This window comes from Lutra lutra, chromosome 3 (assembly GCF_902655055.1).
Source record: "Lutra lutra chromosome 3, mLutLut1.2, whole genome shotgun sequence".
NCBI classification, from domain to species: Eukaryota; Metazoa; Chordata; class Mammalia; order Carnivora; family Mustelidae; genus Lutra; species Lutra lutra.
Genome location: NC_062280.1, coordinates 196,400,124 through 196,415,564, shown reverse-complemented (window position 1 = coordinate 196,415,564; position 15,441 = coordinate 196,400,124). Strand labels below are relative to the sequence as shown.

Here is a 15,441-nt window from a genome sequence, read left to right as displayed (position 1 = left end):
AAAAATATTTATTATATGCATTTTAAGTTGACCCAATTGATTTGTGACATTTATCAATATCTGTCTAAGTGTTAAAGTTAATTCTGAGTAAATTTACCTTTCTTTTTTTTTTTTAAAGATTTTTTTTATTTATTTGACAGATCACAAGTAGACGGAGAGGAAGGCAGAGAGAGAGAGAGAGAGAGAGAGAGAGGGAAGCAGGCTTCTTGCTGAGCAGAGAGCCCGATGTGGGACTCGATCCCAGGACCCTGAGATCGTGACCTGAGCCGAAGGCAGCGGCTTAACCCACTGAGCCACCCAGGCGCCCCCTAAATTTACCTTTTTAATGCCAATGAATTTTTTTTTAAATCTGATAACTCTTGGTTTACATGAATTATATTAAATTATTTGATCCAATAAAGTGCACAAGTGATATTACTATTAATTTTCCTTTGAAAATGCCCAGGGCAAATCAATCAACCAATCAAATATTGAAAAGCTTTTTTGTTTTCTACAGAAGTGAAATAAAATAAAAAAACATTCAAAGTTAATTCCACACAGCATTAAAACAATTGAGAATATTTCAGATATTTAAATGCAGCCAATAGAATAACCAGAATATTCTGAAATGGGTGTTTGAGGAAGAACGTCAGTGGTGTTTGACATGTCTTAATTAGAATCAAAAGGGATGATCAGTCTTTTTCCTCTGAGGAGCCACAGGACAGACCAGACCATCCTGGTGCACGATAACTGCTGGTATGGGGAGTGCTCTTGCTACAGCATTTGCGTCATAAGGACTGCACATCTTAAAAGCTTGGAACATTTCATGGACAACCAACAATTAGCTCCCATCCCTGTAAGATGCTCAGCGGACACTGCTGAAGTTTAAGTGTATAGGTTGTTATTAGCGTAAGTACAATACTTGCAGCCACTTCGAGAGGTATGGTTAGTAATTAGAAAGTCTTTTTCTTTTCATTTGACGCAACCATAGACTTTTCTATTTGCATTCTGTACTATTAAACAAGAACCCAGAAATGAGGACAGGCCCACGGACTTGAGGTCTGGCCTTTCATGCTCGTCATTAGTTGACTTGGCTGGATAGTCTGCCCACGAAAGAGAAGAGGATGGAATTTTAAAGTAGAGCATGTTATAGAGCCTGTCATAAGCTAGTAATAATTATGCAGACTACTTTGTACACCTTGTTTCATAACTCAAGACATTGTTTGCTTTTCTAAAAGGCACAGAATTTAGAGATGTCCACTTGAAATTTCAGGTGCCAAAGAATGCTCGATTTAACAGGTAAAACAAAGTGTACTGGGGAAAGGGTATCAGATAGTTGGTGGTCCCCTGGGCGAGCAGGAATCCCTTGATATCAAGAACAGAGTGATGGGGTGATGCCACATAAATGTAAATGTAAATGAAACAGGCTGAACCCAGAAGTTAAGGCAGTGAGCAGCCCCCACATCTGGGAGGAGCACGACAGCACAGCTATCATTAGGGGGTCCTTGGAGAGGAATCTGGCAAGATCAAAGAAAAAATGTACCCAAGTTCAAGACCTCACTATGGCTCCTGTGGCCCTTCCTCCATAAATAAGTAAACAAATACACACACACACACACACACACATATGTGAAAAAAATTATGTTTGATGACTTCATTAGTATAAAGATGAGTGGTATCCAGGCTGAATTGTGTTCACCTTTTGTTTTCTTTTCTGATTAAAAAACACTCGTGGGCCTCTAATTGGAAAGGATTTAAGACAATTAACCTAATTTTGAACTCCTGAACATAAGTGTAGTTTGAAAGACCTCATTAGTTGAAATTGTGAGCCTCCTCCCCAAATTCCTAGAAGGGAGAAAAAGAGGCAGTTGTTCCCAATCACATAACCTACAATACAGAGTTGGCTGCATTGTTTCTCAAATTTTGTCAGAATTCTAAATCTGCAGCAGTGCAAAAGTCAGACATTATCCCTTAAGACTAACAATTTTGGAGAAAAACCATCAACATCAGACACTTTAATTAGCCCCAATATACCAACCTTTTGTCAGTTTCCTTTCTGGATGGCTTGTTCCCAAGCATTTAAAGATGCCTATAAAAACAGGAATAGCCCTGTTTACTCCATTTCAGTTGTGTCTGCATACGTATCTTTACCGCATACCATTTATATTTTACTTCATTTAGCAAACGCATACTATGTTTACTTGGTGACATCGCTAAGACTTTTACAAATATCAATCCCCAGTTAATCTCCACAACCATTCATTATGGGTTGAATTGCATCACCCAAAAAGCTATGTTAAAGTCCCAACCCCCAGAATCTGTGGATGTGACCTTATTTGGAAAGAAGCTCTTTGCAGACATAATCAAGTTAAGATAAAGTCATATTAGAGGAGTATGAGTCCTAAGTCCAATGTGGCTGGCATCCTTGTAAGAGGGTATGTTATGTGTTTTTATACCACAATGAAATATAACCCTTATCTATGTTGTAACTAAAAATTAAAGACAAGACTCTATTACACAATTATGAGAACAATTTAAATTATCCCTTTATAGTTAAACAACAGACAAAAGAATTTGAAAAATACAGAATGTCACATCCCAATGAAAGACTTCATAAAAATTAGGCTATAACACTTGCCATAAAATTGAAACATCAAGAGCAGGGCTGGGGGACGGGCTTTCTTTCCCAAGTGAGCAATTAACCTCTCTGAACAGACTCTTCTTGTGCAGATTCATGCCTTGTCAACCCAGCCTGCTGTAAGAGGAATATTTTTCTGGATGGCATCTTCTGAGCAAAAAAGAAAAAAAATTGAACTGTGAAGATAGGGTCTTTCAAGTATCAATCTATTGCAAGGTCTGAAGATGGCCTTCAGCCATAGCTTAACAAGAAAACAAAACTTTACTTGAAACACAACTAACTTCCCAATCTTAGTGAGAAATACCTTGCCATATATCATCCACGTAGGCAACAAAGCATAGTGGTCAAAAGCTTGGACTCTGAAGCAGTTGAATTCCGACTTGCTGCTCACCAGATACACACCTTTGGGCAGGCTGTCTCTCTCAGTGCCCCACATTCTTCCCTGTAGAGGGAGGTAATAATAATCCCACCCTCATGGATGGTGTGTAAGTTTTTAGGACTGCCATGACAAAGTACCACAACTGGGGCTTAAAATAACAGAAATTTACTCTCTCACAGTGTGGGAGGCCAAAAGTATGAAATCAGGGTTGTTTCTTCTCGGGTGCTAAGAGGGAGAACCTATTCCGTGGCTCTGTTCTAAATTCTGGGGGCTGTCCATAATCCTAGGCAATTAATGGCTTATAATCACATCACTCCAGTCTCTTCCTCCATTGCCATATGAGTGTCTTTCCTTTGTGTCTCTTTTTCTCTGTGTAAATACATATATATTTGTAATATGAAGGAAATAATAGTGATAATAGTAACTTTGGGTTGTGATGAGGATTATAAAACTAATGTAGAGTATATGCATTTAAGTGGTGGGCTTCTTCCCCTTTGTCTCTCTCTGTCTCATTCTGTCTCTGTGTGTATACACACACACACACACACACACACACATACACACACTCAGTGGGTTTGGGTCAGTTTACATAAGCTAACTATGTTTATCATGCCACTTTATTGTATTATATGTTTTCAAGTACACTGAAAGTGAAAAGCAGTCCTCTATATGAGATCCCTGTTCTGAACATTTCAGAGTTTATAAAAAGATGGGCTCCTGAAAATGTCTCTGTCACATTTCTTGTTTTTGCCATCAATATAGTCTAGGCCTCCTAGTCCTTAGTATCAAGTGTCTGTTGGAAATCACTGCCATTCTCCAGCATGTTGGCAGAAAGAAGGATATGTGTGGGTGTTCCAGGAAAAAAGATAATAGGAGAAAGAAAAATTGGTCAGTAACAGAATTTTTTCTAAATCTTTCCAACTAACTTTCATTCTATAAATCAACTAGAGTTCTGCAGAGCCAAAACCTGTCACCAAAGTTCTTTCCCTGGGCTGCAGGACTATGATTGAGTGACTTGTCCAAGTCCCACAGACGTGAGGATTCCAGAGCTGCCCTTTGCAGTCTGTGATGAGGCAGAGACTCTTTGCTTAAAATAAAATTTTTATTAAAATTGAATTTATGAATAAACTAGGGATATAAAGAGAATATTTAAACATCAAAACTGAAAATGAACAAAGCATAGACTTCCAAAGGCCGCAGTGGAAATGGAAAGGAGACACCTGAGTTGTGTGCAGTCTCATGGCCCCAGCACCCTTCAAACACAATGAATTTGTATTCTGCTGTCAGTGAAACATACAATAATTCCTCTCTTCCCTCGAATGCTTTTTCCCTTTCTCACTTTAGTTTCCATCTTAAAAAAAAAAAAAAGAAAGAAAAGAAATACACAGGAAACATTTAAAAGAATGCATATGACAAGACACAATTGTAAGGAAGAATACCAGGTTGGGCGTGGAAATGGCCAGACCTGAAGACAGAGATCTGTGAGGGAGTCCTGGTGTCTTTGAAATACAGAAGGCAGGAGTGACTTTCCTCTCAGCAATTTTACATTTTTCAATAGAGAACTGTGTTTTATTGTTGTCTAGACTCAAAAGGCAGGTTGAATTACCCAAGGATAGGAAATATAATAAAGGAAGTGAAGAGGGAAGTGTTTTTCTTAAGGGAAAAATTATAGTGGAACACAACTGGGGAATGTGTGCATATTTGTATAAATTCACACATGTGCTTGTGTATATACATGCAATGAACTAGATCTATACGACAACATTTCTATTAATTCTGTTATTTGTAAAGGACAAAAGCATAATACTTTCTGACTAGTGTACAAATCTGGTTCGAGTTGAAGGAGAAAGTAATGACCTCTTCTTTAAAATTGACGTTTGTCTTAACTGGGAAATGTTCTGCCATTAGTGGCGAATAGAGTATGGAATTTCTCATCTTAATAAAATAAGTGGCATAGCTTGTCCAAAGCCACTAAATCCTCTAGTTCCCCCAAATTTGCATGTGTAATTCTATGATGTCACTAAAGAAATAACATATTCCTTTGTTGGGGGGATGTGATTTTTATACATCGTTTTTGGGGAGTCCTGGGCCAGTGCTTCTCAAAGAGTTCTCCATGGATCAACACCATCAGTGTCACCAGGAACTTGATAAAAATGCAGATTTCTAGGACCCCACCTCAGACCTACTCAATCAGAAAGGGGCAAGGGCAAGAATCTGTATTTTAACAACCCCTCCAGAGGACTTGTAGGTGCATTGAAATTTGAGAAGCACTATCATAGCACATAGACATGATTATTTGACAACCTAACACCTTTGCCTTCTTTCTGGGCTCCCAGTAGAAATTTACTACATTTTAAATCAACCCAGTACACAAATCTCTAAGCCAACAACAACAACAAACCCCCCCAATAATAAGATTTTTAAAATGTGAAATAAACTATAAAATTTTGAGTTATGGATATTTGTAGATACCTTGTAGATTTAGGATATGACTCCATCGTGTGTTTTCTACACGGAGCTTCCAGAAAGACGTGGGTAAATGAGCACAACACTGGGGCGCCTGGGTGGCTCAGTGGGTTAGGCCACTGCCTTCGGCTCAGGTCGTGATCACGGAGTCCTGGGATCGAGTCCCGCATCTGGGTCTCTGCTCAGCAGGGAGCCTGCTTCCTCCTCTCTCTCTGCCTGCCTCTCTGCCTGCTTGTGATCTCTGTCAAATAAATAAATAAAATCTTAAAAAAAAAATGAGCACAACAATGTATCGCAGTAGCTATTTCTAAACGAACCCTCCTTTAATCTCACATCTGTATCAGATAATAGATAATAATAGTAGCCACTCTTAACTAGTGCTTCCTGAGCAACAGGCCTTTTCCAAGAAACTTCACAAACATGAACCAACTAAATCCTTACAACATACCCGTGATGTGTTGTTCGATTATTGGCTCCATTTTACGAAGGGGAAAATCAAGACCCTGAGGGGTTGGTCAGTATGTCATCATGTCACGCATGTAGGAAGGAACAAATCCAGTAATCAGAGGCGTGCAGCCTGGCTCCAGATGTCATGTTTTAATCACCACGTATGTGACTTTATTTGTATTATTTTACTAACGAGAAAGGTGGAAGTTCCAACGCCTTCTTAAGGTCACATAGTTGCTACTTGGCAACCCAGTTTTACCTGCCTGTCCAAACTTGCCCATCTCCTATTCCATCTCCCTCCCTAAGTACTAACTGCATAAAATGGCCTTAAACTCTTACATAAAGGGATTCCACCCCAGTGAGATGGTTGTAAGAATTAGTCCAAATAACCCACGCAAAGTGTTTAGTGCTTTGCACAGAGTAAAAACTCAACTTTGGCAAAGATTATTCAGCATTATATTAAGTAGACAAATATTACACTGATTTCATAGTATTTAGAAACTTCTTTTAGCTAAGAAACATCTCCATCTCAGAGATGTTAAAAAGAGAAGATGCCTGCATGTTATAATGGATAAAATATGGCATTCTCTACAATTAGGTTTTCAATCAGTGTCGAATATTGGATTGCTCCAGCATAACCATACCTGAGCCAATTTTCTAAGTTATTATGAACATGACAGGGTGGCAGGTATATATATATACATTTTTTTTTTTTCTCAGCAATCTGCTAAGGCATTTTTATTCTTTCACTGTGCAGAGAAGACATTTGAGACTTAGAGAAATTAAACAACTGTTTCAACATCAAACCATCAAGCTCCAGAGTTAGGGTGGATATTTGGTCCCTCTGATCCCACCCGGCCTTTGTACTACGCTACGGTGCATCAACAGTCCCAATCCCTGGATGCTTTTCTTCACTCTTTTCTCTGTGCGAGTCTTTCAGCTGGGAGATCCTGATTTTTTCACAGAGGAAACAGCCATAACAATGACCTGAAAGGGCTTCACGAGATCAAGGGGGAGAACAGACAAGACCACTGAGGGATGGCATATCCAGCCTGATATATACTGTTTATCAGTGTTAATAGCACTTGGGAAATACATTATGCATCAACAAATTTCAGCAATTAAGTGAGAAGTCCCAAAATACACCTCAGCTCCCTCAAGAATTAGAGAAGGACAAAAAATTAAGAAAGAGGTGACATTTGAAAGCAATGCAGATAGGGCCACTGGGTTTTAGTCTTTGAAATATTCACACAGTACATTTGGTTCTGCTGCAAAGTAATTGCCCTGTCATTAAGTTTAAATAAATAATAGAATTATTAATTTTTATATTGTGTTATGGTCTGAGATAGGCGCCTCAACACCTGACATTCTAAAGGACCCATCCTAGGCTTTCTGATCTAACAAAACAAAGGCATTTTCCAAAGTATGGGCCCACATCATGACAGATATCATGCCCAGAACAAGCCCTGTTCGTCTAACGTGTTTTCATAGCTGCAACAGAATGCAGAAAACATTTTATTTTCAGGAAAAACTAAATATTAAGGATAAAAGAACAACAGTTGTGTTTTTTTTCTTTGATTGATCATTATGCATTATTAATTAATATTGACTAGAAGTGGTCACTCCAAAAGTGTACTACCTTTTCTATCTTGATCTTCTTGTCACTGTAAAATAAAGGAGAAACAAAATGACTTATAGACTCTTCAAACCAAGCTCAATCATAAATTTCAGTTTATTTTTTCCCATTCAGAAGTTTTGCTTGAGTCAGACAATTGGAAAACAAAATGTAAATCCGTTCTGTAACAAATTACTTTCATAGTAGTTTCATAAAACAACAGCAATAACAAACCCCAACTACTTCTACTACTGATAATTGGCTGTACTCCCAGTTTTGTGCTGCATGAAATTAAGGTTCAAGTGCATTAATACAGAAAAGGAAGGTGTAAAGTCTGGTAAGCTGATAGTGTGTGACCCCCCCCCACCCCAAACATCTAGCCCTTAATCCTGACAAGATAGAAAACAGCAGCTGTATTGTAGTCTGTGTAGTTTCAACAACTGAATTCACAGCCTTGGTAGCTGTTACACTGGTGGCAACCACGAGGTTAAATAGATACAGAATTCACTTATTTTAATATTTGCACTGTGAATGTTCTGGAATACAATTTTGTCACTCATGAATTTACTAGTAGATTTTAGATACTAAAAAGATAATAAATATGCAAGAGAAAGGAAGACTACCAAAAGTCCATCACCATTCCCTATCCTTTTCCTCACTATCTTGTGGTTCCTCGTCAAACTTGCTTCATGGTTTAATTTTGAAAGAAACATTTTCTACAACTGAAAAAATTAGTTAAAATTTGGAAAGACCCAGTTTATAAAACTTAAAAAGAATGAACTAGTGAAAATTTGGAAGTTATGTGTATTAATGAAGTTAAACACAAGTGTAATAGAGTTGATTGGGAGGATAAAAAAATACTATAAGTTGCTTAAAAGAAATGCAATCAATTATATTGTAAATGGCTATAGATTTTGAGATAGCCCTGAAGAAGTCACAAACACGCCCCATGGTTGAGATTTTAAATTTTTAAAGTGATGTAAAATTAAAAAGAGACGGTCAATTGTAGATGAAAGTAAGAAAAAGGTCATTGCTCTGTGGGATTTGATAGGAGGTCTCATATGTGCTTCCTCTAGACTTTCTGAAGACTGGCAAAGATTAGTGATAGCTTCAAAACACTTCATGAGTTTTATCTGTAGTACATACAAAATGGGAGATCCAGGAGCCGCTGTTCTAGTGACAGTGCCCAACAGAAGTGTCAGGTGTCATTTACCAGTCTTAAGGAATTCAACGTTCTCATCTAGCCAAGCCACTAATTTCAACTTCCAGGGGATTTAAAATAAGATTATGGATATTAATTACCGAGTCTTATCTTATTCTCTGTTTAGCAGAAGACAGTCTCTAGCTCTTTGTGTGTGAGAGCACACTGATGCTGGCCTTGCCGCCAACGTGGGCAGAGTACGGTTCTCTCCAAATCAGTGTCCCCAGACATGGTGCTGACTCTGCCACTGAGGAGATTTACCAGGACTTGGGGAAGTGAGCCATTTCGATTCCCCCAGCTCCTAATCTCCGACAGCAACTCTCAACATCTCAAAACCAAAACCATAAAAACACCACCACCAATAGTAAGCAGTGATATAAGCCTCCATCATGAATTCTGCCCGAGGATGGAAGATTACTCTTCAGTCCACCCAGCAAAACAAAACACCACAAAATTGACAGGCTCAACAATTAAGTAAACATACCCAGCATGTTTTTCATCAGCCATGTATTCAGGTGACCTCATGATTTACGCCTCCCCTCCAAAAAAGAAGGAGGTGATTGCTTTCAATTTGTGTAAACAGCCATTCAAGAGGTTAAAAAACAATAACAACAAACAAAAGCCAAACAAACAAAAAGCCCCCACATATCCCTAAAGGTAAAAAGAGCTCCATTTCTAATAGGAATTGCAAATTTCAAATACATTTTATCCCTGCTTTCATTTTTCAAGGTTAAAAGCATGCTCTTACCTCTGGTGAACTCTCCAAGTCTTTCACTAGGGGTGACAGAGACTTCTGGAGGAATGGGTAAATCAAGGGAGATGTAAAGGAACATTCTAGAGAAACAGAGCTCATGCGACAGCATGTTTGTGAAGGAAGCATTGGAAAAAATTCTGAATAGGAAAGTGAGGGTCCCGTTGAGTTGAGCCTTCGTTGTTGGTGCGATGGGTCACATGTTCTTAACTGTGTGATCAAATCAGATGATCGGATTCACCAATGAAACATTTTTCAAAATACACACATTTTGGGTTTTTGTTTTGAGAAGATCTCCCAGGTTTCTGTTTTGAGAAGATCCCTGTATGCAAATCTTAGAATATTAATGCTATGCTACCTAAACGTTTGTTGAAAAGTGATTTCCTTGATTTCGATCAGGCATCACATTAATTAAAATGTAACAAGACTATTTAATTAGTGCTCAGTTTCCTTTACAATGAGGATTTTAAAATGTGCTGAGGCATTTCTTATATTCTAAACATAACTTCATGAATGAAACAGTGACATGAATGAACAGAATACATTCCCTTTATTTAAGGGAAACTCAAAAGAAAATAAATATACAAAAATAAAGATACATCCTTTTCCCTGAATTATTCATCAGTGAGGAATTCTGAAACTTGCAAATCAAAATAGGTTCTCGAATAGCAGGGAAAATACAGCCCAAAACCAACCAACAGAAGTAATCCCTCCTACAGATTGGAAGCATTTACTGTCCTCTCAGGAAAAGAAAGGAGGACAACTGATCATCCTCATTGTGACTTTTCCTTGCTGTACATTTTAACACACATGATATTAATAAGCATTTTACAGAGGAGACCTTTTAGAATATCTCAAGAATTGGAATATTTGATGTGTTTTTTCAGGTTCCATCAATCTCAACCATTTGTTGATTGGATATTTGGGAATTTACCTACTCACTAAAATTTATTTATAACCCCCAAATCAATACACAGGAGTTTTCATGATTATTCAGGGACATGCTTAGAGCAGCAAAAATTTTGTGTTGCCCTATGGGCATGTCACCAGAGGAGATCACACAACACAACACTCTGCCTTTTGCTTTAGCTCTAATATTGTAAACAAGTACTGTTTTCATGGTCTGGGTAGTGCCATGTTTTTTGTTTTTTTAAAATGCTTTTTGTTTTTTTGCTCACCATTTAAAATGGCCCCGAAGAGTCAGGCTGAAGTGATGTCTAGCGTTCTTCAGTGCAAGGAAGCTGTGAGATACTTTATAGAGAAAATACATCTGTTAGAGGAGCTTTATTCTGACACAAATTATAGTCTGTTGGTTGAGTTCAATGTTAACGAGTCACTGTTATATATTAAATAAGGTCTCTTTAAACAGAAATACACATAAGCAAGGGGAGGTACTCATTGGTTGATGAAAATGTTGTGACCAGAAGTTCTCGGGAACCCAACCCTATGTGTCCCCTAGGAGCAATGGTTCAGTATTTGCTAATTTGGTGTTTGTGGCATCTTGATGTTATCACAATGAGTAATGAAACTACTGTAATTTTTTCACAATTTATTTAGAATTGTTATTAGGTATAGAATTGCCTTATTCTTTTATTGTTTTAAAATTAGTTTTGAACGCTGATAGGAAGTCAGTGTCAGCAGTGAGTTTCTGTAGAAATATGCTCATATTGTCACTGTTCTTCAGTGTGACCATGAGTGGAAGGGCTACAGTCTATATCCTGACAATCTGGAGCCACATCTCTAGTCATGAAAGAGCTGTGCTCCTCCGTGTAGCCCTGAGGAAGACCATCTGTCACAGGAGGTGATAAGGATACCCCCTGGGTATGTTTCTCCAGTCCTACTGCTTCTCTGCAGAAGTTTTTTTCAATGTTTACACAGTTTTGATTTAACCCTCTTCCATGTTTAAATTCTCTATTTGTATGCCAGGTGGCACTGCGGTTAAATATAAGTGTTTTTGTCTCTTCTGCAAAGTGGGCAATCAATATGGGGTGGAAAGGCTCATTCCAGAGTTGTTATGGAACAAATAAATGAATGTTTTCAAAAGTAGGCTGTTTATTGCTATTTTAACAAAATCTATTATTCAAAAGCAGATTGAGTTATATACACAATATGATTATTTGCAAAGGGACAATTCAAGGAACTAAGCAATAATATCCATATCTAAAAATGGCTCTTTTATTGATAATTAATTTAAATTTACTGGCAATTTTCTTTAGAAAGGAAATATTTTACATGTCGTTTTCTTTTGAAATAGACAATAGAAACTGGATACGTAGTGAGTTTGCCTTTATTTTTTAATAGGCTGTTTTGATGTCCTTTGAAATGTGCTCTTTCTCCCAACGGTTAATATTCAAAGAAAAATGAAATGCTATTAAGAAGATATTCGTGAGCATTTGGATTTTCTTTTCTAAATGTCTGACCCTTTATGAATCTTTAATATATGCATAGTAATTTCCGCTAATGATTAATTGAAAATATAGTACAAAAAATTGCTTCATATTCTAATGAATAATTATCAAAGTTTAGAGAAAGACCCCTGATAACTATGTTTTCCTGATAACTATCAGGAAAAGAGCAGTTTAGTACTGACTCTGCTGCATGTTCACTATGTAAACCTCTACAAGATACTTGATTTTTCTGGGACTCAATAATTCTAATTGTGAATTGGGGTGTTGACATAGAGTTTCCTCTCTGATTCATGTCATCTGGGGAAAAAATATGATAATGTGCACACACCATAGGAACTTTGCCTTTATAGTTAAATCATTTTTATGATTTATGAAGAAATTGTTTCTCAGTTTCACAAAGAATTGAACACTTGCTCTACAGTCTTCAAAATATCCTATTACTGAGAAAGGTATCAGAAAAGGAAGTTAGGTTTGAAATGTCTCTAAATGATAACAAAAATTGAAATCAATATGCACACACTGAGTGTTATACACAACTAATGAATCATTGAACATTACATCAAAAACTAATGATGTACTACATGTTGGCTAATTGAATTTAATTTAAAAAAAAAAAAGAAATCAATATGCAGATACTGTTGTTCAGTCTTGTAAAACTGAAGTTTCCAGATTGCCATCACAACTGTTTGTAAACTTGAAACATTTTAGGAAAAGTAAATATTTGAAATTACTAATATTTTATTTTCTTCTCTAGTTCTCTTACCATCTTATTCTCTATCACTGCCATTATTGCATATTTTCTGTAAGTTTGGGACCATCTTACATTTCTGTATTTCATGAGACCAGTCATCATCAACCATGAAAACGATTCACTCTATAATTTAGCGAAAGGACAGTGTAGAAGGAGAAAAAGATGTGGTGCCAAAGGATAAGTTGGTAAGAATGTGTTCATGTATTTGAAAGAATTTTGTTAACATAAATGTTTATTTTTATTCTTGTTTGGGCCATTCTATGATGTTCTTCATGATAAAATTTGAATTTAGATTTACCACATTTGAAATAGAAAGATCCAGTTCAGCTGTTTGTACACAAATATGAAACAATTATTGCTGGAAGCACATTTCTTCCAGTATCCCCGTGTAACCATGGTGACACAGCCCCACAGCTTGAAAAATTGCACAGGACTTGCGTCTATGAAGAAGCCTGATGCTGTAATTCTGGATCAGCCAAGAGAAGAGGGTGGAAGCGCGATATACTTAACCCCAGAATAGGCAGTGCCTTTTACTTGATGCTTTCTTACTTGGGGTCACATATGTAAACATTTCCTCTCATAGTTATCTTGATGAATTTTTCACCCAAATTGAGAATCAAATGAGTATTAGCATGACTCAGGGTTTCATTCCCTATGATTTCATCTACTTTATCATCACACCAAGGATGTAGATAAAAATTGAAAGATTACTGATATTACAGATACTAAATATCAGGTATATATATATATTTGTCAAAGTCCTTTCCCTTTTGACCATCTAGTAAACAAAGTCTCAAGTGACTCATCATCAGAGCCGGAATAACCCGATCAGCTCCTTTTACTTCTGGGGGTTGAAAATCTCCCGGGTTGGGACCATAATGCATATTCTTGTCAGAGATCCTAGAATTCTGGCAAAGGGTGCTGCCTTGAAGTGACTGCCCGTGACTGTGGCCAGTGTAGCTAATCAGTGCAGCCAACTTAAAGCTCCTTTCACCTTCCCTTGAGAAGCCTGAGTCTGGAGGCAGTGCTGGGAGGGATGCTTCCTGCTGAGCTGCTTCTCCTGAGTTATCTAGAACCAAAGATGCTTCATAAGCAAAATTCAAATGTCTCATCCCCCAAGTTCACTTCTCCAAGTTGTAGAACCTCGCCTTAGTCAGCTCAGACTACTTTAATAAAATAGTACAGACCCTGGGGGATTAAACAACAGACACTTATTTTCCACAGCTCTGGAGGTGGGAAGTCCAAGACCAGGGTGCCACATGGTCAGTTTCTGGGGAGTTTACAGATGACTGCCTTTTTGCTGTGTCCTCACATGGCATGGCGGGGGATGGGGGACACCACACACTCTGGTCTCTTCTTATAAGAGCACTAGTTCCATTCATGAGACCCCCCACTCTCATGACCCCATCCAACCCTAATCACCTCTCCAAAGCCCCACCCCCTAACACCATCACACTGGGGGTCAGGGTTTCGGCATATGGATTTGGAAGAGATACATCCCGTCCATGAGAGGCCTGAAACGGAAGGTGGAAGGAACGAAGTGATCTAAATTTTCAAAAGTCGAAGTTAGGCAATAAACCAGATGGGGACAATTTCTTTCTCTCAAAAAGGAAATTAGAGTCAAGTCAGATTTTCTTCGGAGAGTAGCTGCTAAGTAGATGAAAATTAGGTTTGTTGAGAAACAGTTACCTAGGTTGGGACATGATGTTTCCTGGATACTCAACATCAGATTTCATGTACTAGGGAGCAATGCTAGTTTGATTATTTCCACATTTGATTATTAAATCGCTACATGGATTTCCAGAAAAATGTTGCAGACTTACTTGCATTGAAAATTCAGTCTCTTATATCAAAGCAAACTTTAATTCCACTGAGATTTTATTCTTATGCTGTACTTTTCTAAATTCCATAAGGCTTATTTAATTTTTTATGAAACAGTATTTTATGGAAATGTAATCACTTTATATTTATGGTCTTGAATATCAAATATCTCATGATCCTGATAATGTAGCTTGACTAAGAAGCTCTGCCTCATTTATAAATGTTATAATGCCAAACTCCAAATTACATCTCTAACTTAAAACCTAGTTAAAGATATTTTTGTAGACATATTAGCTTAGAGTATTTGTTCTGAAACTCCCTTTGTTCTTCAGTGGAATTGTGTTTGCTTAAGATTCTGCAAAAGAGGTAAATTTCTGATGGTTTAGACAACTAGTGTGGATGAGAAACGTGTGTGTTGTCTCATTTATTTCTTCCTGTGAATATAAGGGCTTAGACTCTGGATTGAAAGTTTATCCTTCTATTTCTTCCTTTAAAAAAGTCAGATAAGAAGGGCACCTAGGTGGCTCAGGCGATTAAGAGTTTGCCTTCAGCTCAGGTCATGATTCCATGGTCCTGGGATCAAGCCCAGCCTGGAGCTCTCTGCTCAGCAGGCGTCTGCTTCTCCCTCTCCCTCTGTCTGCTGCTCTCCCTGCTTGTGCTCTCTATCTCTCACTGTGCTCTCTCTCCCTCAAATAAATAAATAAAATCTTTGAAAAAATGAGATGAGAAAATTGTGTTCCTAGAACATGGGCAAAAATATTTATGAGGCATTATGCTGATTATTTAGAAATGCATTTTATTCCTCCAAACACTGGTGTATCCTTGAAGCAAGAGAAGAGAGGAGAGAAACCAGAGTTGTGCCGAAGCTGTCCTGTCAAAGTGCCTGAAATAAACTAAGTGACAGAGGAAATTGCATCATGTGAGGGTTTCTGATATCAGGTGGGATCTTGAGTTTAAGTTGAGCAAAATTAGATAATTATTAAAA

The 15,441-nt window shown here is 37.6% G+C and overlaps 1 protein-coding gene across 3 annotated transcripts in view; it reads left to right on the top strand.

Annotated features, from left to right (window-relative positions):
• The window catches only part of NALF1 (NALCN channel auxiliary factor 1), a 629,868-nt gene that overhangs the window by 481,025 nt on the left and 133,402 nt on the right, over window positions 1-15,441 (top strand). The window lies entirely within an intron of this gene.